General features: G+C 38.5%; 1 pseudogene; it reads left to right on the top strand.

Annotated features, from left to right (window-relative positions):
• The first annotated feature begins 19,516 nt into the window (after positions 1 to 19,516).
• On the top strand, positions 19,517 to 25,309 carry LOC148021283 (uncharacterized; annotated as a pseudogene).
• Positions 25,310 to 25,536: the final 227 nt, after the last annotated feature.

The following is a 25,536-nucleotide window of genomic DNA, read 5'->3' on the forward strand; positions in this document are numbered from 1 at the left end:
CCTTCCAATTTTTAATCTCTTGAAGGGTCCTAAGACAAAAAACACTTGCTTCTTAGGTTTCTAATAATAATAGCAACCTAAATAGTACAACTATAATGATGACATTTGTTTATGTCAGGACTAAGAGAGCATTAAAAGTACTCATAAAATGGTGGTATTAGGGTATACTTTTTCAAATCCCTCTTATCTATATCTTGCCAAACCCTTGTAGTTTTGATTATCATAAAACTTGAGTCTATCTTCATGGTGTGCACCTACAAATTTTGAGTGAGTATACATTATAAACAATGATCTCTAAAGAATTGGGATGCCATTAGCATCTTTTTCCCTTGAATACTCAATATCTTTGTTCATATAAGGTTGATCAATTTTCAATCAACTATAGTTTTGGGTATACAATGTATGTTTTTCATGACAATGTAGACATAAGTCCTTAGGGCCTAGTTTATCTAGCATCTTTGTAGGTGCAACTAGGATAAAAACAAGGTCCTGTGATGACACATATAATATGCATTAGGTAGTAAGGTTCCTACCTTCATCTTTAATATAGATGTAGGTAATAGTTGGACCCTTCGCTTGCCTAGGCTTGGAAAGACTACTCTTAGGGACTACTATCAACAAATTTTAACATTCTTTATATACTTATGTTCATGGCATTTAATTTTAAAAAAATTGAATTATAAATTGTAGTTTCTTTATGTCCGAACAAGGAACTAGTTTTATTGTAAATGTTAACTGATAAATTTATATTACTTATATCCCACTAGATGATCTTTGAGACTGGAAGCTTGATCAATGGAGGGTGAAATTAAAAAAAAAATTATAGGACTACATGAAAGAGGGTATAATGTTCGATGCATAAGTTGTTTGGGAGGTCATAATAACATATGTCAAGTCTTACATACTCCACACTAGTATTGAAGGCTCTTGTGTGAAGGGTATGGCATATTTAGTGACTATATTCAATTTTTTGAGATAGATGAGTGATGGAATTTGAAAAAGAGAGACCAAAGAATTGGTTTAAGTTTCTTTCTTTTCTACAAGTTCTTGGATTGGACTAGAATGCACATAACTTTATCCATTAGGTGTCACTTACTAAAGGTATCATAGTTTCAAGCATTGGGAAGTAAATGAACAAATATGCCATTGTAGCTTGGAAGATCCTATGGTGATAAGCATGTCTTGGGCAATGATTTGGGGTGAAACTTTTTATTTTCAAGAAAGGTGATAAGCATATCTTGGGCAATGATTTGGGGTACAACTTTTTATTTTCAAGAAAGGTGGTGTTGGCATTCTATACTAGATTTGAGAAATAAACATAGGATTTTTGGTTATCTTCTTGCATATTGTTTGATGGAAATAATCTTTTTTACGCTTAGATTATATCGAGACATCTTAAAAGTGTTTATGATGTAGCATCCATATGGGCATTTCAATTTGATGGCAAGGTGACTAAACACAAGAGTTGCACTTTATTTCCTACTAGCCTTTTGATGCAACAAAAAGTAGTAGTTAAGTGTACACCATTATCTTTCAAATTGGAGGTATTGAGTTACAACATAGAAAAAGAAATAGAACTCTCACAAAGACACAACTATAGACTCTAGTAGCAATCTAGCATTGAGACTCGAGGGGCAGGCAAGCGCTGCACTTGGTTCAATGAGAGAAATGAGGGGAAACTGAGCATCAGGCCCTCTACCCATAAGGCATAATCTCACATCGACTCCCTAAAATGATACTTAAATAGATCTAGGACTTACTCTAGGAAGAGTCGTGCTTGTTGGTCCTTTTCTAAACTTTGGAAAAAGCCACCTATCTAACTAGGTCCACCTGACCATAGGATGATTTTGTTGGGAGATTGTCCACCTACCTTCCATAATTGACATTGCGTATTTTAGTGATTTAAGCATGTTACCATACTATGATGACACATAAAAATAAGTTTCTTAATTAATCTTACACAAGGTTCATTGGTATACCTTTCAATATGAACACTAAGCAATCCTTTTTGAAAACGCGGCTATTTAAATTTATTCTTTTATATACGACCCACTTTGAAGAGCCAACCAATCTCAAAAATTGGGTTGCCAATCTTGCCCTATTCATCCTGGGCCTTTCAACTCTCAACCACATTGGACTCATTTAGTTTCTCCTTCCCTATCTTAGGAATGCGATCAAGATTACAATCTCAAACTAGAGCTTCGCTTGTTCTCACCCACCGTAAGGGAAAACCTTCCTATACTAAAGACCAAATGTACCTAAGTAGCGGTTGGCCACCTTAGGTAGTATATATACACTCTGGGTGAAGAGTAATATGGGCGACCATGGGGATGGCATCACACATCATTCTTATACGGGTACTCTATTGAAGGCACAAATGTAATTAGTATAACTTTTCCATGCAACCACAATTAGTCTCTAATTTTCTAACTGTATCATTCCTTTCAGAGCAAGGATTAACCAAATTTCTAGTAAATCTAAATCTTCTAATGGGAAACTTTTCCTACATTTTTCAATTGATTACTAAGATTCCAATTCAAAAACAAAGTTTAATTCCGTACACATGAACTTGCTGTAACATACCGTACATGTGAATGCACCTTGATATTCTATTTTCATACGTGGTAGTAATTCATACACGTGAATGCATATTAAGATGATAGCAATGAAACTAAGCTAATTCTTTCGGAAGGAACTAAAAAGAATTAATTTTGCACATTTTTTCTCCACTAAATATGTAAAAAACAACACCATCTATGAAAATATCATTTTAAACACATAAATTTCAAGGTAATATGAAAAAGATATTTATTTTTAAACTCGCTATTTAATATACTAAATAGATAAGACTACTTGAAAGTAAAATATTTTAATAAAATTTTTGTATAAAAATAAAACTTTATATTTTCTAAATTCTTTTAAGAAATTAACTAAATTTTTTAATTGCAAGCACTTTTATAATTATCAATCTAATTTAACATAATATGTTTAAGTCTTGTTTCATTATTTTAAAATTAACCTTAATTATTTGGCTAATTTAATATATTTTTAACTTTAATATATTACTTTTCAAAGTTAAATATTATTTTGGCTATATTTCTTAATTTAAAAGCTATAAAATTTAAAAAAGATAAGATATAGATTAATTTATTATTTAAGAGAGTTTTTATAAAATAAAATTTAAATAATATTATTTATTTATAAAAATAAAATAAAATAGTATACATCATTTATTGTTGTATCCTCAATATTCGTACTGATTGATGGTCCCACCGTGTCAAATATGCTTGCATGGGGCCATAATGGATGGAAAGAGCCATAAAAAAGGAAGGATGGTGGTAAGGTGCCGACACACAAACTTTTGTTAACTCTTTTTTGCAAACTTCCTTGCCTCTCAGTAGATTATTTTCATTGACTCTCACTTACACACTCTCTCAAGAGTAGCATGCTTGTCATTGTGAGTTGAAAATGTGAAGGGGGAGAGATGAGGCCCTCCTTTAAATAGTTTGTAGGGAAGGAAGATTTCATGTATTTCTGGGGATTTAGCAAGGACGAATTGTTTTTGTTTTATTACATGAGAAGGGCTTTTCGTTTTTTTATTTAAGATTAGAAGAAGAGAAAATAGTAATTAATTCCATACATAAATTTTTACTTAATCTCTTTTTGTTTTTAGAAAATAGAGAGGAGGGTTGGTGTTTTTATAATAAAAATGATGGGAAGGGGGGAGGGGGGAGAGAAGTCTTGGTTTTTCTAAAATGGAAGGGGAGAAGGATTTCCTATGGTTAAAATAATACATACATACACACACATATATATATATATACTTTTAAAAGAGAGGGGTACATTCTAAAAGTTTTTTCAAGGGCTGGGAGAGGTTTTGTTAACCTCGTGAGGGGCTAAGGAGCCACTAATGGCAGCCCCTCCCCCAAGGGCCCCTTTTAAGCAATAGTCATTTCAAAGTGACAAAGTGACCATCAAGTATTGAAATATTTCCTATCACAATCTACATTCTACCCTAAAGTCTAATGTAAGTTTTTTTATTTTTTATTTTTTTGTTTTTGTATATATATTATGTATACATACATGCACAAAGACACACATGTTTTTAATTAAAAATCATAATTTTAAGTTAAAATTTTAAAAAATTTAATAAAAATATATCATAAATTAATAAAAAATATATAATATATTAGTATCTTTTGACATTTAAAAAATCAAAATTTACTTAAATTTTTAAAATAACTTATAATAATTTAAAAATAAATAATAAATGAGATATTTTATTAATAATTCTCAAAAAGCTATCAGTATTTAAGAAAACTAGTATTTAATTAATAATGATAATAAATTACCCATATTTAATATATTTTTAAAATAAATATTAAAAAATTAAAATAAAGTATTTAAATTTTAAAAACATAATTAAACCATAAAATTTTATATTGGGTTGATTAAATAGAATCCGAGAGATCACGAGGAAAAAGAAACTCCTGAACAAGGGTAATATATCAAAATATATCGATTTTTGGAGTACTTGACTAAAAGAAAATGGAAATGTCACATTCTATTCTCCGTAGAGAAATCAAGGTGCTCTAATCTCAAGAGAAACTCAAGTGTTCTTTCTAGAGAATGGGTTCCTTAATCTAGGTTGCATCTTCTTTTGGGAAGTCCTTCCATTGGATTAGGTATTCTTGTAAGATATGATTTCTCAAAGGGCTTTCCCTAATTTCTAGGATTCTCTCAAGTTGGACTTCAAGGATCCCTGGGGTTGGTATTATAACTTGTTCGTCACGTTAAGGATATGCGTAGGATTGGGAACATAAGATTTTAGCAAGCTCATGTGAAACATATTGTAGATCTTTAAATGAGGAGGTAGGGCTAGCTTGTAAGCATGTGTTCCAATACATCTTATAATTTTGTATGGCCCACAACAAGTGGGACTAAGCTTCTTCAATTTCCCAAGAGATAGAGAACTTTTCTTGGATTGAATCCTCAAGAAGACCATATCACCTTCTTTAAAGATCCGATCAATCCTCTTTGAGTGTGTGTAGGCATTTTCCCAATCTATGCTACCTTTATATGTTGATGAATTGTGTTGACTTACTCCTACATATCATCTAGCATCATTTTTTAGGCATTGTCATTTATGGTGATAGGATCAGGGAAATTTAGGGAAAATAAGCACCCCTATCACAACTAACGCTTGGAATGGATTCATCTTAATGCTTTATTGGAATGAAGTATTATAGATGTATTTTACCAATGGAAGGTATAATTCAATTCATATTTTTGTTCTCTGTTACAATAATCCCTAAATATATCTTGCAATAATACTTGATTTACTCTTTTGGTTTTTTCATTGGTTGGTGGGTGATACATTGTGTTGAAGGTGGGTGATACATTGTGTTGAAATATGGTTGAACTCTTTGATGAAGATTCTAGTGATATTAGAAGTGAGAGCAGATTTTAAAGGTCATTTTTTGAAGCGAAAAATTGCACGGGAGGTTGTAAAAAACCAATTTTTCATGCAAAATGAAACGATTGTGAACTAATGAGCTAGAGTTTTTCTACATGGAGTTTGATGCCAGGAACCCAACGCAAAGTCTCGGTTCGTCGATCGGGGTCCGCTTGACCCCCCATTTAATCTCCGCAAGGTTTTGCATAATGAAGCAGCTATGTGATTCGGGAGCCGAAATGTGCATGATGGAGGCCAGGTTTATGGATTTCGATACTATGAAGCTAGCCTGTTGGATGGATCTCAAATCCGAGCTCGTTTACCATGCCAAAATAGAAAATAACACTTTGCCAAAGTGTGAACATGAAAAAACTTGAACTAGTTTAAAGCTTAAGCTTGTTTAAGCTTATAAGAAATGAAGTGCATTTCATGAAACGTGGGGGGGAAGGGGAGGAGGGGGCGTTTTTTTCGATGCCCCCAAAATGATTAAAAAATCCAGATTTTAGTCTGGTAGAGATGCAGGGAATGCCCAAGGTCAGCAAGTTCCTCAATTTCCTCACCCTCCATCACGACAAACAAGATCTGATTTTAGTCTTTCTCTCTCCTCTTATGGGCTTGTTCTCATGGATTAGTATGTGAGAGAAGGGGGTGGGTTGAGATGGATGATTTTGAACGTGTGATGATGCACAAGTATAAACGAGCATGAATAGAGGTTGTATGGATCATCAGGGGCTATTGAAGAGTGTCAACGGGCCTCCAATTTCAAAATATGTGTGTCACAAGGTGTGATTTCATGAGTAAGTCATCGATTTCATTATTTTATGATCAATTTTGGTTCGAAACGGTTGTATTTGGTTGCCAATGTTCTAATTTATTAGTCATGTTGAAGTATTCAAGAAAAGCGAGTCATTTAAAAATTTCATGCTAAACATTGCAAAACCCAAGATTATGTGGTTTAAGGAAAATTATGTGGTTTTTTGGGTTTTTGTCATGTGTATGTTGTTCCTATGGGTTGAAATATGATAAGAAAATCATTCTCAATAAGATCAATCAATGTAAACCAATAAATCGATAAATATCAGTAATTTTCTATAAATAAATAGCAAAAAATAAGAAAAAATAAGATTTATGTTTGTGAATATATAGTTGAGCTGAAGCATGAGGTTTAGCCTCATTTCAGCCCTATCTCTATGTTAGAGTGGGTTTTTATTGCTTTCATAAAAGAAAAATACATGAAAATATGCCTTCAACCTACCAATGAATGCATAACTCTAAACAGTAGGGAGAAGGGGGTTGTTGAGTGTTTAAAGTACACTGAATTCTAATGTTTTATAATACATGTCATATAGGGTTCACTATTTTCTAAAATCAAAAGGATCTAGTAGCACAAGAAAGCTAGATACTAACCCTAAGCAATGAAGCAATCGTGTATTAGAAGAAAAGCATGAAAAGAACTATCTTTGCACTTTCACGTTGTTGATTATTAATGAATAAACTTGTTTGAGCATAGTAGCTATACACAATTGCATTGCACGCACCATATGATATCATATCCTGGATGCATAGCACCGATTTGTATGAGGGACTTACATTGAGAGTGTGAGTTATCCCAAGATGAAGGGTTAGAGATTTGATTCTTTGGAAAATATTCGATGAGTTTTATCTATTATCTCTTGGATTGATTTATTAAAAGAGTTGAGCTTATTTTGAATGTGTTTTATGTGTTCACAAGGTGTCTTGGGACCAATTCAGGAGGTGTAGGAGAGCCGTAGTAGTGGAGCCACAATGATCAGCTGAGGGGTGCTCCCTTTGAGTGTGCCTATGCGGTGCACAACACCAATATGTTTAGGGACTCCCTCTAAGGAGTGGGGGAAAATAATTATTCATTGGACTACAAATCGTATAAACACAAGGTTCTGATGCTCTTGACTGCAAGGCCATGTGGGGTAGTTTGAGGTGAGTAGTCGCCAGCGCGGCTAGTGCCTTAGAGCTAGTGTCAAGCTCGTTTTTAGATCATGACAAGAAGCTTTATGGCTTGATTTGAGTGGGATAGCATAAGCCACCTTAGTAAGCATATCTACAATCACCAGGATGGAATCATACCCTCTGTCTATAGTAAGTAGGCCCACTATAAAATCCATGCTAATATATTCCCATTTCATTTGAGTGATATCAAGAGGGTGTAATTTTCCAAGGAGCTTGACCCTTTTAGTCTTGACCATTCGACATCTTAGACATTGGCCTATATATCTAAGGATATCCACTTTCAATCTTGGCCAATAGTAGTATCTTCTGTTTGCATTTAGAGTTTTGTCTTAACATGGGTGTCTAGCTGGAGGGATGTCTTGAGCTTCCCATAAAATTTTCTACTTCAACTCTCAATTTTTGCATACATAAAGTCTTTACTAATAATACAAGTATGTTAAATAATTTCTCACCCCATTTGTATTTTTTGTATGTATATGCATGATATATAAATATCTTTTGTTCAAAATTTCTATCTATCTTGACAATATATGGACAAGATGGATATTGGCTTTGGCCAAAATCAACTAGCTTCACACTTTGACTAGCTAAATAAACTTTCATATCATAAAATGAATATTTATATACCAAGCTAGAAGTTTATGATTTTTCTAAGACCAAAGATTTAACCTTTGACCAATGGTTTGTATTTTCAAAGAAATAGACATAAATTTTATTAATAATTAAGACTTATTTGTTAGCTAAGACATAAAGTACAAAATTAGACTTAAACCACTTTATAAGAAATTTCAACACAATTAACTAATGTTATTGAAAGAATAAAAAACATTAAGTAGATTCTCTCATTTATATTGGTGGCATTTAAAAACACCAAGGTAACTACATAAAACACTTTAAATTTCTAACAAGCATATATTTCATAGCCATGCAAAATCCCTTAATGTAAGGGATATATTTACTATGGAAGTCAAAATTAGTCCATATAGAGTCATTGCCTTGTTGCATCATGTAGATTGGAAAAATACAACTTTTGTAGATAGCTGCACTACCATTTATGAAATGTTTGTGATACCCTAACTCATGAGCAAGTTGCATTGCTTCCATATCTTTGAAAGTAGAGACTAAAGGAATCTGTTTCAACTTGGATAATTGTGAGTTGTTCAATGTAAGTGACAAACGACGTAAGGCATTTGTTGAGTATGTTTGTATAATAGATGGTCATAAAGTACCAAATAGGATTTAAATCACTTTATAAGAAATTTCAACACAATTAACTAATGTTATTGAAAGAATAAAAAACATTAAGTAGATTCTCTCATTGATATTGATGGTGTTTAGAAACACTGAGATAACTACATAAAACACTCTAAATTTCTAATAAGCATATATTTCATAGCCATGAAAAAGTCTTTAATGTAAGGGATATATTTATTATGAAAGTCAAAATTAGTCTATATAGAGTCACTACCTTGTTTCATCATGTATATTGGGAAATACAACTTTTGTAGATTTTGTATAAAACGTTTACCCGTACTACCATTTATGAAATGTTTATGATATCCTAACTCATAAGAAAGTTGCATTGATTCCATATCTTTCAAAGTAGAGACAAGGAATCTGCTTCAACATGGATAATTGTGAGTTGTTCAATGTAAGAGACAGATTATGTGTGGCATTTGTTGAGGATGTTTGTATAATAGATGGTCTCTTGAAGCAAGAAGTAATTGAAGGTTGAACATATATACCATCTTTATCAATCATGGTCTCGTGTAGTGCTAATGATGATGATGAAATACCATCATTCTCTACTCTAGTCCATTCATCAATGACAACCTTGAATTGAGCATACAATTCATGTCATATTGAACTGGATTCTATCCATATCAATCAAACTTGATGACTTCACATGCATCATGGTATTTGCTTAAGTGAGTCAAGTATGGTAGAAGTTCTTTGATCAAGATAAAGTCTTCACGATCAATATCAATTTTTTTTTTGGATAAATGTAATTCTCAATAGGATTTGGACATCCTTTGTAAGGACTGTCATCTATGAGAATAGTCTTGGTATTCTGACAAACATCTCCATATTGATCCCATACATACTTCAGAGACTTGAACATTGCTTTTACTCCTATCTTATCTTGCCTATATATGATTTTGAGTCAATGTCTATGATATTGTTCTTGGCCCCAAATCATGACAAAAGGATACTTCCTTTTTACATGGATCTCCAAGCACTTAATAAATGCCATGACATTCTTATGTAAAGATGTTGACCAAACTCCCACTTGAAATCTTGCAAACAAGGCTTCAAGAAGCTCTATACATCCTGGTCGAAGAACAAGCCATTGCTTTCCCATTTGAAACCTTTGAAACCTTTTAGACTTAGCAAAGCATCGTTGTAAAAGAAGACCATTGAGATCAAGTATTACACATAATTGTGTTGCATTTCTTATCAAGGACACATCAATCACATCATCATGCTCTACTGTTGTTGAATCTATTAGATATCCAACCATAGATGTCTTAGTTGAAGTTACAAAGAAGAAAAAGAAGCACATTAGATTCATTTACTTCCTCATCATTCTTGTCACTAAATTTATTGCTTATTACACATTTTCTGTTTAATAAATTCATGTCAATAAATTAATGACTCACTTTTCTTTAAGTGTTGATGATGATCTAGCATGGCCATGAGACTAGAGACCAATATTCCTAGTGTATCACTTAATGGGGTGATCAAAGCACTATGACGGGGATATCTGGTACAGGCAATACAAGCTATGAAGGGGGAGAGAAGTGTCTGCCAAGTGTAAGAGTGTACACAAGAACCAAGGAGTTACGCATAAATGAAGATGGATTGAGTTCTAAGAAGAGGAAGTGCATTAGCATTGTGTTATATATTTATGTGTGCATCCAGGGACGCCTGGGAATGTTTTACTTGTGTGTAATGAACATTGCATTCATTTGGGGTCATCCTCTCCCCTACAAGTCAAGGTTTAAGGTCTTTTCTTTCATTAAGAAATACGAGAGAGGGAATTCTCTCACTAAGAAAGATGAGAGAATGTGATCCTCTGGAAGTGAGGAGAAAAATGATTTTCTCTTTCTAAGGTCTAAAATGACACAAGATTTTGTGTGGAATTCAATCTTAAGGTTGAGGCCCAAGGCAATCTAATGAACTCTCCTTATCTATGACTCAAAGTGGTTGCATGGACCACAAGTTAAGAGTACAGTTTAAAAAGCTGTTTTTTTGGAAAATCCATTTTTAAAATGTCTCGTGATAGAAAAACGATCTCTAAAAATGGGCCATGTAGTTATCGGAAATAGCGAGATCTACAACTTTCGTGTTGGACGTTTTTTCATCCAAAAAACGCACAAAGAGATATCTCAAAATTAGTGCTGCAAAGTGGACCAACCACATCTTGCATGAAGAACAACTCAACTCTCTCTCCAAGAAGAGAAGCTCTTGAAAGCCTATAAAAGAGGAGGCTCTCTTTGGGTGTGGGAGAGGGGTGAAGGAAGCATCACTTTGCATGTATCCAAGAGGAGAAGAGAAGTGCAAGTGATGCGGAAGCCCTGCTGAAATCAAGCGATGTGAAAGCTCTGCTGAAATCAAGTTCCAAGAGGAGAAGAGAAGGTGCAAGTGCTGCGGAAGCTCTGCTAAAATCAAGCGCCAAGAGGAGAGCCCTACACATATTGTGTAGGAGAGAAGGAGACTCAAGAAGGATCAAAAGGTGCCAACGTCCAAGTTGTGCAAGTGTTAGCCCGTTGTATACCATGCAAGAAACCGTGATCTTGTTTCCAAGATCTACAAGTAAGAACTGGCTTATGTGTAACAGAGGAGCTTGCTCCTTGTCAATAATATAACTCCACAAGGGGGAGGGGACTGGCCCATATTCCAGTCAACTGATGAAGCACCTACAAGTGAGCAATTACATGCTCAATTGACAGAGTATCGTAGCTTGTTGGAGATTCCCGAAGTACGTCAATTGATTGACAGCTTAAGGGAAAGGGAAGAAGCTACTTATGAAGGACCGAATCCTCCAAAAGATGGTGATATTGGAGGAAACACCATTGCACCAATTGATGGTGAAGATGCAAAGCATCCAATTGCTGAGAAGCTTCCTAGAAGGAAGAAGGATTCTCGGGTCAAGAAGAGTAAAAAGACTTCACCTTGAGTGAGACGGATAAGGAGGGAGTTATCTCCCTCAACCAGCTACTCCCATGATTACTCAAGTTCCTCCTCCTCATCATCATCTTCTAATTTCTACTCTCTTGGTTCTAAGTCTCGTGCAATCAAAGGCCAAAGAGAAAGTGTAGGACAAGTCATCTAATGATCGCAGCATTGTCCCTACTGAGTCCAATGTTAAGATCGAAGAGATCAATGTAATGCAGTAACTTGACTCTAATGATGATTACATACTTGCAGCTTCTTCTTTGGATGAGTCACAATAGCTGACTAATGCCTTGCCTAGTTTTACTCGTTGTTGGTTGATGGATTCAAGGGGTTTCTTTCATGTGACCCCTCATAGAGAGCGATTCCACTCCTATTGTAGTATGATTGGATCTATCTGTTTGGCAATGACTTGGCATTGCAGATAGTTGGTATTGGTGATATCCATTTGGTTCAGGCAGTATGTTTACTTTGCATAATGTTTAACATGTATTGGCTCTCACAAAGAGTCTTATCTCTATTGGCATACTAGATGATGAGGATTACTTTGTTTCCTTTGGGGATTCTTCTTGGAAGATCACCCATGGGAACCTTGTTCTGGTACATGGTGCCAAGTTTAGCACTTTATATTCTTTGGTCGTATCTCGATCCATAGATCATGTTTTATTTGTGGCTGCAGTTCCACATGTATCTCTTCAGCATTATCACCTTCCGCATGCGTCCTTAACGGGAATGAAAGTGCTTACTCATTTGTAGTATCTTCCGCCCCTTGACTATAAGTGTTTTGAGCCCTGTGATCGTTGAGTTGACTACCCCATATACCCCACCCCAAAATGGTATGGCAGAGCACATGAACATGACAATACAGGAAAGGGTCCATAGTATGCTTAGCTAGGCAGGCTTACCATAGCAATTTTGGGCTGAGGCAGTGACTACTACCATACACTTGATCAATTGATCTCCTTGCTGTACCATTGGTAGCAATTGGTCATGGGGTCACAACATCTGTATCTTCACAACACCCCCTAGAACCACCCCTAGAATAAGGAGGAGAGGAAGTCTATGGCTTTCTGAGACATCTACCACAACCACTACCTCCACCGATCAAGTAAGGCATCATTGAGCCTCTCTTTGCTAACTAGCCTAGAGTGTCGATTTCGTCTGCTAGAGATTGACGGATTGGAGCATGCCAAGGTAGAACATGCAACTCCTGGTCCACCATATCTCTGAAGTGTGGAATCTGATCCAAAGATATACATGTAAAGATCTCTTGTAGCTTCTCATATGCCATCCCTCAACTCATCCTACTCTCTAGATCGTCTACAATGACCTTCATAGCCAAATTAAGGATGTTAGCATAATCAATAGAAGGGTGAAGGTAAAGCACGATAACATATCTTTGTAAAGAAGGATATTAACTTAAAAATATGTGATAAATTATTGATAAAAGTAAATAGTTAATGAATTTGATAAGCAAATGCAAATACAATTGGTCCTATGGCTCCATGATAAGCTCTTGACATAGCTCGGCATTCATTGGAAGGTCTATGCATAGGTCCCCATTGAAATAGGAGTTTACTTTATTCTCGAAGTATTCTTGTACTCCAACCTCTTCACCTAGATTGCCCATGATTGTCTCATCCACACACTACAAGCCCTCCTTGTCCTCCACCCCCTGCAATAACGACTCTCTACCTACATACTCTCCTTGTGTACACTGGGAACATTGCTTTCATCACACACTCAAGTGCTCTGAGGTGTCGATAGCACAATATACCACCAAGAAGGTTGTTGTGGGTTTGGATAAAAGATTACATGTTCAATAATATCAAATGAGAGCTTTCTGTAAGGAATGAAAAAGCATTTGTGGCCATTTCGTATTGTGGAAAAATACAAAAAAGGTCATGCACCTATTCATAGTGATCTAGCAAGACAAGCGTGTCATGTAGATCATTCGATCTTTTCTCGGAGTCCACCTCCAAGAATCTAGAGGATCCTCATCAAACAGGTGCCCTTGCTTCTTCTAATACTACTTTAAACCATTGTACATTGAATATGATCATGGACAAGCTAAATCAATCTACTAAAAGAACACTTTGCAAGTTACCCAAATACTCCATCTCATCTACTATAATGTTCAAATCTATGGCTCTCCATTGAATTTCTTACTCAAACTTCATCATGACCCCACAGTTGGTCATAGAGCACATTTTATTCAATGTGCTCAACTCAAAAATGTCGCCCACGTGACCATGCCGCACTATAGATTTTGTACTATACATTGGAATGCCTAGGTTAGCTATTGCGTCTAATTACTAGATACAACAACAAAGACAGTAGGTGGTTACCTTTGAATTACATCCCCTCAAGGACTCCCACTCCTCCCTAGAGACTTCAACCCCTTGGAGTGAAGCTATAGTCAGGGCATCATGCAACCATCTCATAGGCATGAACTATGATATCTCCTCTATGCCCTCGATATACTGTCCTGATATTCTAATCGTGTTGCCTCACGTTCTCTTCATGCATGCTCATACCTACTGAGCTACTTCTCCATGGATGCATGGTGCAACATACAAAAACGATCCACTATCTCTTCCATGATGCCATCCATCCTCTTCTCTATTCCATTTCCAACCACCACATCTCCTGTTAGTCGATTGCCATCCTTCAACGTCCATAACATCCTCTTATTTGAATCCATTGTTAGTAGCCACTCTAAAATATACACCAATGACTTTGACAATAGCCAACCTTCAACCATATTGCCCTTTGGACAAGCTTGTTGTCACACAAAGCCTTTTAGGGTTTCATGAAGCGCTTGAAGAAGAACATCCATCCGGTCATGCAATCTCCACTTCATCCATGAGATGTCCTAAGAGGGGAGTTTGTATCATAAGCATACTTGTGGGTAAGTACTTCTCAAATAGAGACTCTCCAACCACGGCTCCTTGCCTTGCGGATTCAATGGATGATGTCTTTATCTCATTCTGTGAGATCCACTGCACTAAATTTGATAACTTATAAATTGCCAAACATATCTCTAGAGTGAGATGTCCCGCAAAAACGATTGGTAGTATGAATTGCTAAAAATTTCAATGCATTAAAAACTATAGATCGATAAAAGTAACAAAGTATTGGATATACTTACTACCAAGGCTGGGACAAACCTGGCATATCTTGTGTCAATCATGGGATTTTAGTCCTACTAGTTTGTCAACTTTAGAAAATGCAAACTTGAGAGAACACATAATACCCATTGGTGTGCTAATAAATTTGATAATTTGCTTTACTATATACTTCTCTTTATTGGATAGAACCTAAAGAGCATGAAGTAGTTGCATATGACCATTAGAGCTTGTTTATGGCCAAAGCGCCTCCATCTTCCCTACTTCCTTCAAATCCATTCATGTCATTAGAGTGTCTCTCTTTCCTGTGATATGGTCTTACAGTAAGTCTTCGGAATGTACATCAAGAGGTGGACGAGGATGAGGAAATGGTTTTTGTAGAGCTCTATAGAGAGCTTATAGCAGTAGATACTTGTGACACTTGCAATCAATGTGCTGGTGGATGAGGAGTTTGAGTAGGTGGTAGCAAGGGTATGGTCAATCGGCGCCCTTCAACATCAAGGAGGGGTGGTTCGAGTGGCTTGCACACATATGTAAGGCAGGGCTTTAGTAGCTCACATCCCATGCCTCATGATGACACCCCTCCCCTTGCCTACATAGCCACCACCTAGGAAGCCATCATTCGATGATGTTGGTAAACTCATTAGTGAGGTTGAGTATGAGTGTGTCTCATCATTCGATGCCGAGGAGTCAATGTGCATGGGATCCAGCAACAAATGGTTGATCTATAAATGGGTCTAATATGGCAACTCATAGAAAATTGAAAATCGTCACATTTTGCTTAGAAGTGACTCTTGGGACCATCTTCCACTCATACCAGCTTTAAGCATTCATTCGTATGGGAGGCCGTCCAAGGAATCCCACTCTCAAATACAACATGCCCCTGATAGACCATCTTCTTCACGATCTGCAACCTTCGGGAGTCCACCACACAATGGACACACATGATAACCCAATGCGACCAGGCCTATCACAATATCTATATCTAGTTAATACAAATATAAATGAGCCATGTGAGATGCCAACAACAAGAACAGAAGCTCATTTACCTAAGTACTCACCAGATCCCAGAAAGTCATACATGGTCCACATGGATCATATTTTACTGGACTACCTCCCAATATGCTTACTCATGTCTTCCATAGTAATCCCCTCCTCCCACAATTCTTAAGCTCATCAACTAATGGATAGAGATAAGTGTCCATATTCTTCACTTTATAGCACCCAAGAATGAGCAAGCTAAGGATTAGGTGTCCCTTCTTTGTAGAAAGTCATGGTGGGATATTGTAGTTCACAACGATTATTGGCCATACACTGTAAGAAGTCAAGTGGAGTTCAAATGGATTCACACTATCCATAACAAGACCAAGCTGAAGGCTCTCATGCAAAGCTTGGAAAGGTGGAGTCAATGTGACCTCATGCTCACAAGTTAGTTGGTATTTGTTAGATTCCATATGTGGACCTGTTTTGCGTATGCCACGTTGCCAAACTCGCCATACTTGATGTGCAAAACATGTGACAAATGTGTGGTATAAGTGAAAAGTGTTTGAGAACCTTTAGAGGGACAATTTACTCCTACAGATCTTGGCAATACTTGTGAGTGTCACACTTCGAACATATTTCCATAGACTCGTATTCTCCTTGAAAGAGCACACAATCATTGACACATGCATGAATGTTATTATAATCCATGCCAAGCTTTCACAACACTTGTAGTGCATCATCACGAGACTCAGGCATTGTGTTTTTAGATGGCATTATGTGACATTTTAGTAGCCTAAAAAATTCAAACACCTTTAAAGAAATAAAAATTATTCTTATTAATACATCAAGATAAAAGAGTATCATATGTACATGAACAACTTGGTCACACTTGCATCGCTTCATCCATACTTTATCTATATACTTAGGAGCACAAGGAGTATCCTTAAGTGAGATACTTGACACCCATCATACGATGGTATGGAGGCCTCCTCTCTTAATGGATCAAATGACCCCGTATCCATGGGTGGTAATGCATCGATCATAGCCTCCATCTCAGGCTCCAGCATTTGAGGAAGGTCCAAACAATCTCCAATGTTTCTAGTGTCGAGGGCATAGTTAGCAGAGTGCCCTCTAACGGGTTTATTGGCTTGAGAACTCCTTCCACTATATGGCCATGAACTCTTCTTATGGGCCATAATAGGTGCAGTGCTTGAGATGGACCAGCACCTCCTTGTGGTGGGATATTTCTAAGGCACATTTAATATTATTGAAGTTTATTTCAAGTAGAGTTTGATTACAAAGCATGAACGATACACACTTTGCTCACTGTTAACTCAAAGTCCAAGATCAATTAATCGATGATTTTTGATTGAAAGTCACTGAAGCATCACACGTGGTCTATAGACAAGCGATGTTTTCATTGAATTGAAAGCTTGCATTGAGTGCATGAATCTGGGATACACTGATTGAGATATGCCTCTCAATCTCAAACATCGTGGCCCTCATCGTTGTCCAATTTTTCTTAATGTCATGGCAGACAATACACTTCTCTCTTGCCTTCTCTCCATCCGCATCTTTATTTCTCTCTCCTTCTCTCTTGCCTTCTCTCCCTCCACGTTTTTATTTCTCTCCCCCTCTCTCTCTATCTCTTTATTTCTCTACCCCCATCCTTTCCTCTTTGTTTCTCTCATTCTCTCTCTACCCCCTTTCTTTGTTTCTATTTCTCTCTTCATCTTTGTTTTTATGCCCTCTCTCTATTTCTCTCTCTCTTTCTCTTTGCATATTTATTTCTCCCCCCCTCCCTTTGTTTCTCTTCCCCCTCCCTCTCTTTATCTCTCTTTTCGCCTCTTTCTTCACATCTTTATTTCTATCTCCCCCCATCTCTTTTTGTTTCTCTCCTCTCCTCCCCCTCCCTCTCTTTATCTCTCACTTCCTCTCTCTTTCTTTATTTCTCTCCCCCTACTTTTCCATTTTTATTTATATATTTTTGGTTTTATTTATCTTTCTTTTTGTTTCTTTTTCTCCCTCCCTCTATTTCTTTATTTTTCTCTCTCCCCTCTATATTTTTATTTCTCTTCTCTCATCTCTTCGCCTTCGCATCTTTATTTCTCCCTCCATCTCTTTGTTTCTTTTTCTTTCTCTCTCCTTTGCTTTCTTTATCTCTCCCTTTCCCCCATGAACCCTTTGCATCTTTATTTCTCTCTTCCCCTCCCTCTCTTTATCTCTCTTCCCCTCTCTTTGTTTCTCTCCCTTCCATCTCTTTGTTTCTATTTCTTTATCTCTCTCATTCCATCTCTCTCCCCCTCTTCGTACCTCTTTGTTTCCATACCTTCTTTCTATTTTTTCTCTCCCCCTCCCCTCTCTTCCTTTGTTTCTCTCTCCTCTCTCTTTATCTCTCCCTTCCCCCATGAACTCTTCGCATCTTTATTTCTCTCTCCCCCTCCCTCTCTTTATCTCTCTTCCCCTCTCTTTCTTTGTTTCTCTCTCTATAATTCTATTTCTGTCCCTTCCAACTCTTTGTTTCTATTTCTTTATCTCTCTCATTCCATCTCTCTCTCCCCCTCTTCGTACCTCTTTGTTTCTCTAGTCCCCCATCCCTCTTTCTTGGTTTTTCTTCCCCCTTCTCTCATTCTCTCTTAGTTCTCCCCTCTTTCTTCATCTCTCTCTCTCTCTCTCTCTCTCTCTCTCTCTCTCCTTTTCCTTCCCCTCTCTCTATTTTTCTCTCTCCCCCCTCTCTGTCCCTCTCTTTATCTCACATTCTCTTCTCCCTCCCTTTATTTCTCTCCCCCCTCTTTGTCCCTCTCTTTATCTCACTCTTATATTCTTCTCTTTATTTCTCTCTCCCTCTCTTTTTTTGAGAAGTTTAGAATGTGTACCATAGAGTTTTAACATTTTGTCTATTTAACTATTCTAAGACTAGGATGTGCAACACAACAAGTAAAGTTGTGATAATGGAGGGACATACATTTAAAAATTTTACACCAAAGTGAGAACTTTATTGATAACTTGTACATACAAAATCCAAAACTTGCATAACATGCAACGATCATGTGCAAGTAGGGAAAATGTGAGGACCAATCCACAAGAGTGCCTCTAGCTCACTCTTGCTATAAGAAGAATGGCTTAGAATGTTTCGCTCCCTAAGTTAGCATAAGTTTGACCTAGCACAATGAGTTTTTGACATTGTCCATGTGGAAAAAGAGACTCCTTTTTTTTTTGGCTTTTCCCTATAGTGTTCAACATCACAAACATTTGGTCTTGAGGCATTGCATACCTAGCTAGGTGCGGTTAGACGGGGAGCTATTGGGCTCCACCCTTGTAGCCCCATGCCCTAGTCATACCTAGCTAGTAGGGCCTGTAACCCTCTACCCCCCCCAATCACGACCAAGTACATATGCGGTGCCACTTGATAGCCCGTGTAGATGATAAACTATGGTTTGTGGATCCAATTTAACTATCCTTCAACTCAGGCTAACTATCTACACGTGCACATGAAGGGCTGGTCATCCCAAAACATCTATTCTTGGATGGCTTAAAAAATAAATAAATTAAAGACCTCTAAATGATGAACTTTTTCGGTTTAACCACCCAAGGCTGTGATGAACATAGCTTTTCCCCATGGCTATAGGATGGACCTCAGTTCCACTAGAAACTAGGTGCCACATGAGGAAAATGATTAACATGGTGATCTTTTTCTGCTCGGAGTTGCTCACGTGCGAGGGCCTTGAGGAGAAGCTCATGAATCATGATGTAGTTGGCAATTATAGTGGGAATTTGGTACGATGCTGCTCGAGGAGGTTGGCGCATGCTAAAGGAGTCGAGGAAGCTAAAAGTTAGTCCGTCAGTCTCCCAAGAGCGGAGTTAGGTGAGACTTCAGCGTCTCTCTCTCATTTACTAAAATGGCCTTCTGATTACACTGTTACTTCGGGTTTCCTCTACCCTGAGACGCTGGCTCTTCTCGAATGAGAATGTGGGTCTCTTTACCCCTCACATGGTTGCCCATACTTCTCATTATCGCCCACATTGATGCATACCCTGGTCCTGCTCTGGCAGAAGCCTCTGCTACCTACAAATTAACTTATGGCCGCACCCACGAGGTGCTGCAGCAGTGTGCGGACTATTTCACAGAGCTTTTACCAGTTAATGATGACCCATCGATGGAACAGCAGATCAAACAGGGTCTCTCTTTTTCTTATGGTGGCTGGCAGCAAGTGTCTGGGAAGGCACCATTGATGCCCTTCATATCAACACCATCCACCAGCTTCCCTGAGGGTCCAGAAGAAAGAACTGGGCCTCATCTGCAAGAAGAAGCCCATCTTGCCTCTCTTCACGTCACTGATGTTGGCTCGCGCACATTGGATTCCTCCATTGGCATGGTGAATGTATCTGCTGTCTTGCAGATTGGCATTGCTGCGCAAGGATCACATATGTTGATGTTGAACAAATCGAATGATCTCTGTATTCTTCCAGGATTCTCCCTTGTCAAGGTTTTCATGGAAGGGGTTTATGCAGAACAGCATAATGAAAGGGTACTGTGCTTGATTGGGTCTGCTAAGCTGCCTCGCCGCGGAATGAACACATCATTTCCATGGGATTGGCTTAACTTGATAAAGGAGCGGACTGGCTACATTATCCCCTCAGTTGATGATTCAAAAATAATGGCAGTTTTCCATTTTCCAAAGATCATGTCTCTGACTTCCCGGGCTGTGTCAGGAAGGCTGATGAGCTTCCATTCACCTGCAAACATGAATTATTTCAATCCTGTGGACATTTCTTCACAATTGAGTGCACATTCTAAGTATGAGTTTGTGGCAGGTGATTTAATTGACTCTGCGTGTAGCAAGCCACTGCATTTTCCAGGGGAAGTACCTGAGCCTCCAAAGTCTTATCGGGAGAGTGGCTTTTGTAGAATGGCATATGAATTCCTCCCCAACCAGTGGATGGAATTTTTACCAAACTGGAATTGTAGCCTTTCTAAGGAACTTTGTACAAAAATTAGGTCCTTTCTCAACTAGCTCAGTGACCCAGCCTATGGATGGTGGTTTTCATGGCATCCAGCTTCTGGTGCAGGATGTGCGCTGTGTTGATTATGTTGATCACCGTGGCTCCCCTTCTGCCAATCTCAGTGCAGTTTTTAGAGCTGTTTTGCCTTCTCAAGATCAAGAGCTAGCTTTTGAAAGAACAGATTTGGATGGCTTGACCCTTGCTGTGGATGGAAGATGGAGCAACTCATCCGGCCAGCTTTGCATGGTTGGATGCAAGGGTGCCAGTGCTGGTCTTGAAACCAATGGCAATATAGCCTGTGATCATAAGATATGTCTGTATTTTCCAGTAATGCTGTCTCTGAAGCAAAGAAACATTTTGCAGGGAAGCATCTCAAGTGCGCATAACATTTCTCACTACTTTTACCCTTTGTCTTTCTTCCTGCCTTTGCATTCAAGACGTCTTTTTCAAAATGATATTGAAAAGTATGTATATGAGTACACTCGAATCATTGAGGCTGGAGCCATGTTGGAGAGGTATGGACCTGTTGGGTTTGGAGAAGCAATCAGGAAGTCACTGCTCAAATATCCATCTGCGGCATCAAACTTGATGGCCTTGTTTGATGATTTATCGTTCAATACCCTGGCTTCTACAACCTCTGGATTGTTAATTGGGATTCAGTCTGTATCATTTGATATTCTGGCAATAGACGATCGTATGTCATTGGGTTGGTGGGAATTGTCTGAGGATGCAATAGTAGCACCCAGCACAGCCGTTGATGATGAAACTAGCAAGGTAGTGGAACAGAAGAATTATTACAAGCTTGCAGCTCTGTTGACTATCACAGACAGATCTGGAAACTTGTTTATGGCAGTGTCGGTTGAAGGTGAGTATGACCCCATGCTTGGCAGAATGTTTTTGGTTGGCTGCAGGGAAATCAATGCTCCCTGGAAGACTTTTCAGGAGAGTGCAGAGTTGCTTGAAGATGGTTTAGACTGCTTCGTCGAGATCAGTATGAAATATCCTCCCTCCAATGCTAGATGGTTAGTGAATCCAACTGTGATGATCAGTATAACTAGTACGCGGACTGCAGATGATCCCCTGTTCTTTCCCACCATCAAACTTCAGACATTTCCAGTTACTTACAAAACACAGAAGCAAGAGTTAATATCCAGGAAGGGTCTTGAAGGGGGGCTAACTGTCATTACATTGAGCTTTATTTTAGCATGTGTAATCAGTGAGCTTGCATATATCGAAAGCCATTCAGAGTCCACTGCTTACATATCTCTGCTCATGCTTGCAGTTCAAGTGGTGGGCTTTGGCATTCCCCTTATAACAGACATGGTGGCTTTGTTTTCTAGAACTAGCTCAAATGTAGAGAGTCAGAGGGAAATTCTTTTCACTCAGGGAAAGTGGACCTGGGGCATTGGATATGCTGTGAAGATCCTGAGTCTTGTGGTATTCCTTTCAACTCTGAGGATAATGCAGAAGGTCATCAAGTCAAGGACCTGCTTGGGCATGCAGTATCCAAATGAGCCTTGGAGAGTGCCAAGTGACAAGAGAGTCCTAGCAATTTGCACTTCTATTCATGGTACTGGGTTCATTATTGTCCTTGTTGTACGGTCCATAAAATTAAGTCGGCATGCTATCCTGTCATCTATGTACATGAATGGGAGTGGGAGTCTGCGTAAACAGGATGACTGGAAAAGGGTGATGGGAGAATACTATGGTTTAGTACAAGACCTTTTTCTGCTTCCTCAAGTAGTGGGATATCACTTGTGGGAGGTGAAGGGTAAGCCACTCAGAAAGCTCTTTTATATAGGAATAACAATTTCAAGGTTATTGCCTCATGTGTATGATTGGCTCAGGGCACCAGTCTTCAATTCCTATTTCTCAGAAGAGTATGGGTATGCTAATCCAATCTCAGATTTTTACTCTGAGGCAGGGGACATAGCTCTGCCACTCCTGGCAGTGCTGCTAGCAATCATCATCTATATTCAACAAAGGTGGAATGGGTGGACATTAGATGCTGTCTTGCAGCATGGGTCGCGCAAGCTCATGCACATGGGTTCCAAAATGTATGAAAGGGTTCCTTCAAAGACTATGGAGACTGAGATGATTGAATCTGGGTCTGGCACTTAATGATGTACAGAGAATGGTCACAAGGCAATTGTGGAGGCTAACAATTGTGTAACATTTTTCAGGCCATGTGCCCTTTTATCAGCTGAGATGCCAGCACTGTGTTTGAGCTCTGGAATTGTGTTCGGGCCATACGCCCCTTTATCAGCTGGGATGCAAGCAGTGCGCTCAATCAATGAAGTGGTGTTCTAAGGTGTGAGAGTAGTTTTCTAAGACGGGAGGTGGTGCTCTCATGGATTTCAATTTGGTTGGGCTCCAAGCTAACTCTATGAGACTAAATCCAACACAAATCCAATGCCATTTGCAGGAAAAGTTTGGGCATTTGATCTTTCCTTTGAATAGCTAATGCAACATCAAGTGTCATTGTACTTTGTAAATTACCTGCTGGACTGGTTATGGAGAGGCTATTAAGGAGACTTGAGAGGATATTACTGGTGGGCATGCTATTGCTATAATGCCAAAAGGATACTGCAGCACATAGCATGGGGAATGCATGTATGCAGCTGGAGATTGAATGCAAGAAAGTGTGTAGTGAAGTATACAGACGCAGGATAACAAATGGTGATTATGGCTGAGTGCTCGTCCTGAAAGCAGCAGTCTCTTTGAGTGCCTGAGAGTGGTGATGAACTGAATTTGCTAAGCACCACAGGTTAGCATCCTTGTATGTACCTCCTTTAGTACCATGTCTATTTGCCTGCTGAATACTGTAAATACATGAGGTCAAAGTATAAAATTTGTTATTTCAATCACTCATAGTCATTTGCACAAGATGTGGATGTGTGTCTTAAGGATTTTGCTTCTGTAAGTCACTCACATATCATAATGTAGTATGCAAAGAGAAGCAATGACTAATTTATTGAACACGGTGTATGCTTGGTACTCATTAATAGTCACTGAGGGTTTCGCACACTTAAACCAAAAATTGAGACCAGCAGAAGAGTTGCATCAGATGCCTTCGGACTTTGGAGGACATTACATGCAGCAAGAGATGTCTGAATGATTGCATCCGACTTCCAAGAACTTAAGTAGTGCATAGTGTGTATGAACCAGTACTTGGTCCATGGATGGTCTCAATTGGCAGGATGACTGTGTGATTACTGAGGAGAGGGAAATTGGCGTGTAGGTGTCAGCTGATGCTTGTACTTCTCCAACTTAAGTTCAGTGTGTATGAACCAGTACTTGGTCCATGGATGGTCTCAATTGGCAGGATGACTGTGTGATTACTGAGGAGAGGGAAATTGGCGTGTAGGTGTCAGCTGATGCTTGTACTTCTCCAACTTAAGTTCATGAAGTGACCATGCTGAGGATGTCCTTGACAATGTGATCTTCATGGGATAATGCCTCCATTGGCATTGCCCATGTGGAAAATCAACACGGAGGCTTAAAATTAACCTTGCACTAGACAGGATATGCTAGAAACATGGCACAAGTCAAGAAGCTTAAGGCTCGCCAAGAAGCATAATCAACCCTTTTAGAGGGCTTATAAAAGCACATGAGTAGACTAAACAAACTAGACATGGATATTAGTCCTCATTCCAATGATGTTCCTTACCAAGAGGGCATGGCTTAGCATCTCAAGGGAGCAGAGGTAGGGTGATCATTAGAGGAGGAGAGGTGGAAATCATGACACACACATTGGCAAGATGTCTATGAGAAGAGAGGAAGGTGTTAGTAGTCATGATTGTCATGCTTTTTCATCTCTTGCCTATGAGCCTCAGTCTGAGCCAGATGAAGACTTTAGGATCTGTGACATGTTTGGCATTTGTTTTGGCAGAGGCTGTAGCTCCCTCTACAGCAGCCATTTCATTGCATTTCCTCCTTTAGTCGGGTTTCTATGTGTATTTCCTGGGCAGTTTCTGCATTTTCCAATTTACCTTCACCTGTTGGACATTGTATTCAGCATGTAGGGACTGACTGATCAGTTCTCTTCTTGTATTCAGCATTCTTCCCTTGTTCAATGCAGATTTCTTTTCTTCTTTTCTTGCAGAGTTGCTCTCTTTCTTTGTCTTTGTTCTTGTTCCTTCTTCTATTGCGCACTCTCACATGGTATTAGAGCCTTACAAGAGGACAAAGTGGAGATTGTTGTAGAGATTTGGTCACCCTAGGCTGAAAAGCAAGTGTTTGTATTTGCGTTTGCTGCAAATGCAGCATCCTTTGCATTAGGTGACCCCTTCTGGCTGTAGATGACAACACTTCTACACTAGGTGACAAGGTTTTTGGGCAGGTGACATCATATCTTGGCCAAGTGGAGCATCTACATAGTGATTGTAGCTGATTTCTCTTGTCTATTGTAGGTTTCGGGCTTTGTGGGTGTCTTATGTCTTATAACTAGTTTCAAGGCTTTGATGGTTCAGAGGAGCATTCTCATCACTCCTTGGAACGACGGTGGGATTATCGTGAAGACTATTGTGAAGAGCGTATAGAGGTACCACTTGACAATAATTGTGAAGGAGGACAAAGGTCCCCTGGCTATTTGTACGGGATCCATGTCGTTCCTGTTCTCTCCATGTTTCATAGAAGGCCCGTTCTTCTAGCCTCAAAATGCCACCTATGGCACCCTCTATGCAGGTGTCTATACTCCCTTCTTTGCCCAAAGAAGACCGGCTTGATGATTAAAACTATTCGTTGTGTAAGGTGGAGTATATCCTTAATACCTTTGATCTTTGGGAGTTTGTTATCCACCCT

Source organism: Lygodium microphyllum, chromosome 18, assembly GCF_053477565.2.
Source record: "Lygodium microphyllum isolate KBCC chromosome 18, Lygodium_microphyllum_v1.1.10, whole genome shotgun sequence".
Lineage (NCBI taxonomy): Eukaryota > Viridiplantae > Streptophyta > Polypodiopsida > Schizaeales > Lygodiaceae > Lygodium > Lygodium microphyllum.